Here is a 4,044-nt window from a genome sequence, read left to right as displayed (position 1 = left end):
AGCTAAAATAAAAAGGTGACAGCTTGATGAATTGGTAAGGACACTCAGGGCACTCAAATGAACTGGATATAAACTGATACAGTCACTTTGAACAGTGTTTTGCAGTACCTACCAAAACTGAATGCTTGCACAGCATGAAACACAGCAATTACACTCCTAGGTGTATTCCAGCAGAAACGCTCATATCCACACATCAGGAGGTATGCAGTAAGACATGCAAAGCAGCACTATGCCTGAGAGCCTAAACTAGAAGCTAAAGAAGGCCCAATAACACCAGAACGAAAGTGTACATTGTGGATATTCACACACCAGGATACTCGAAAACAAGGAGGATCCATGGCCGACACCTCCACATGCATCACTATGGATAAACCTCACCAACCTTTGTTTGAACAAAAGAAACCACACAGAAAGACAGTAGAGTATATTCACATTTGTGTAAAGAACCCAAACAGGCAAATTTAAGCCACGCTGTTAGAAGTCAGGTAGTCATTGCCCTTGGAGAGAAATTACTGGAAAGCAGAATAAAGGGGGAGCTGGAAATGCTCCGTTTAGGAACCAGGGTGGTGCTGACATGGCTGTGCCCAGGTAGGGAGCCTTCATCCAGCTGGGCCTCTGCCTTGGGCGTCTTCTGTCTGTTATATTTCAGCAAACACACACACACACACACACACACACACACACACCCTGAGACACACCATAGTGAAACTGCTGACACACAAAGACAACATCTTAAGAGTGCTGAAAGAAAAAGAACACATTCTCGAATGAGGAATCAGAAGATTTACATTTTACTCACAACGAAAATGATTGATGCCAGCAACCAGGTGAGGTTGTATTTAAAGAGCTGAAAGAAAGTGTCAGCCAAGAACTCTACAGCAAGAGAAAGCACTCTTCAACAATGGGGGTGAAATAAAGACATTTCAGGCAACAAAAAGCTGTATTCACCACCAACAGACCGGTGCCAAAAGCATAAAATTTCAGGAAAAAGGAAAATAATATCTATGGAAACAAAGAATGCAGGAAAGGAGGAAATCAGTGGAAAGGGCAAATATTTGACAAAGACAGAAATTCCAAACGATTATTTCATCATTAATGAATTAATAAAACATTGGCACGTGATCACTCTATAATTGACAAGATTTAGAAAATCATTTTATTTTGTCATAAAGTTAAAAACGACATTGGATATATATATATATATATATATATATATATATATATATATATATATATATATATATATATATATACATGCATATAGATACTGGTATACATGTGGTAACACTGTATCTACACACAGGCAATGGAAATTTGAGCACGAGATTTCAGATGCTGTTTACTCGAGGAGAGGAAGGAATGGGGCAGGATGGGGTACACCACAGATGCAGATATGACTTCATGAGTTTTCTAGTTCTCCTGAAGGATGTTGATTTCACAGGGGTTTTCTTTACATGCTCCGTTTAATTTTCTCTAAATTGGCCTTTGGACATTGACCGGCAGCATGATGGTAAATGTGCAACAGTCAGATTTCTGAGAAAAATATCTGATTTGTAGTATTTGCCAATTTCTGTAGTGTAAATACTCACATCATGGCTGATTTCCAGCTACAAATGGGCACCACTGAATGTGGCATTGGATGACGGTTTGAGCTGGCTGGCTCCAGCACACTACAGAGTGTAGCATTAAGTCAAGGAAAACTTGTGTTAATCCAAGGGCCCAGAGCCATAGGGCTGTCCTTAAGGAAAATAAAGTTTAGGAACCGGGAAGAGGGAGGAAAAGGGGGAGAAAGGGAGGGAGGGAGAAAGGGAGGGAGAGAGAGAGAGAGAGAGAGAGGTGCTAGATGTAGAAGATAGATGACAGATAGATAGATGACAGATAGATAGATAGATGATACATAGACAAATGATAATTAGATGATACTTAGATATTGCTATATAAACACAATATAGATAAATGACTGATAGATGAGAGACAATAATGATATTTAACACATAGATGCAGATAAATGATAAATACTTATAGACACACGAGAGAAAGCTAGACATACGATGAGAGAGAGAGAGAGAGAGGTGAGGGGAGGAAGAGGGAGGAGAGGGAGAGGGAAATCTTATTTGGCCAACGAACAAGAGGATTTTTCATAAAACCCTCAAGAAACAGTTTCTATATGTATCATACTGTTCTATTAAATGGAATTCTAAGGTACATTCAGTGATTCACTGACCTCCATAAGGAAGATTAATATCTTTATAAGTGACACTGAGTCAAACTTCTAGTGGGAGTAATCATTTGAATTTGTGTGTTTCAAATGTTTCCCTTTATTTTACAAGAATAAAATATTTACATATTTAGTTGGTAGAGGAATATTGTGTATTATAATAATAAGACCTTGTAGTTAAGGAAAGTAAAAATATTTGAGCTTCGATGTGAGTTTGGTAAAACCACAATGTGAGCATTTGGGATCTGAGGCTCGGGGCACAATGCATTCGTGCTGGGCACTAATTAGGTGATGGGGTTGCCTAACACGGCCTTGGGTCTCCTGTAGAAAAATGTCAGGAAGCTGTGCTCCCTTCTCTGCTCCAATCTGGGGAAGATCAGAGACCTATACAGACTGGGAGGAAAACGGCTCGCTTTTATGTATGGTTGTTATTTAAACTGCAATGTGTTAGCACGCGCTTTCTAGTTTGGATTGGCTCCTTCTTTGGGTGCAGCCGAAGCCTTTTGCGTCTCCCACATTCATTGCCTGTGTGTTTGTCTCAGTGAGTCCAGAAAGGGATGAGAGGAGAGGGTTATAGTGGAAAATTCTGTCCTGTAGACGTGGCTTTCCACAACGAGAGCTGAAGGTGGGAGCCTGTGGAAAGCCAAGTTCATCCACTATCCAAGCCCAGGACAGGCTGCCAGGGGTTACAGCCAAGATGACAGGACCCAGATGAAGGGGCATCACCGGTCATGAAGCCTTCCTTCCAGGGATCCAACAAGGCCAAAGGATCCAGATGCAAGTAGGTGAGTCCAGCCCTGCCCTAGGTTGCGTTCTGGGCTGAACACCAAGGTCTTCTAGCAGGAGGAGTGGAGACAGAGGCGTGGGCTAACGCAGACAGCTTAGGGAGGGCTTTGCAGTTGAACTGGAAACACCCAAAGCAGAGATCCCTGGGCATCTAGGCCCAGTCAGATTCTGTCCTGTAGACCCCACTGCAGACACTCCTGTTTCGCTGAGCCAAGCTGGGGATGCTCAGAAACAGGGGTCTTTGAAATCTGTTCAGTTACTCCATGTAATGAGGGCAAGACCCAGGGCTGTAACATGCAGATGGGTCCAGGGTCCAGCTCAAGAACCCAGTCTACCCATGAGCGACGAGGGCAGGCCCATCACATCCCAGAAGGAGGACTTGTCAACATGGAGTGACCATGCCAGAGTCTCTCTGCAATATGTCAACTATTCTGATGCCAACACACCTTTTTTTAAAATTGAGATATGATTGGCATAGAACATTGTGTAAGTTTAAGGTGTATAACACATTGATTTGATGCATTTATCTTGCAATGTCATTGTCATTGTAGTTCTGTGATGCACAAACGCCATCACCAGCCCTGGTCTAGACTTTTACCCCAAAACCCAGCTGGGTGCCCCATTGGCCCCAACCCCGGGGCCCTTAGGATTCTCATATGCTGATGGGCCACCCTATTCCTCTCGTTCTAATGCCACTGGGAGAAGGTGGGGAAAGAACCCGTGTTAGTAGCACATTTTTAGTGCACTCAGTACCTTGCTGGGACATTAAATGCTTGGAGGGAGCGTTTAGACTTCCATTTTAATATGAGGACATGTTGGCATAAAGTAGTGTCACCATGCCCAAGAACAGATGGTTATTTTGTGGGACTGGGACTGACGGTAAAGTCACTTTGTGGAACAAATCCATGCTCTTCTTTGCCCAGTAGATGGTAATGAGGTCCACACCCAGAGGGTTCATTGGAGATGAGATCAGCCTCACTTGAGCATGAGGAAAGAAACGGAAGCCAAGGTCCTCCCTCTGTCTCATCAGCAGGAAGAGT

This window comes from Rhinolophus sinicus, chromosome 8 (genome assembly GCF_057876585.1).
Source record: "Rhinolophus sinicus isolate RSI-liver-muscle chromosome 8, RSI-T2T, whole genome shotgun sequence".
NCBI lineage: Eukaryota > Metazoa > Chordata > Mammalia > Chiroptera > Rhinolophidae > Rhinolophus > Rhinolophus sinicus.
The sequence above is the reverse complement of the archived record's forward strand: the minus strand, read 5'-3'. Positions refer to the sequence as shown.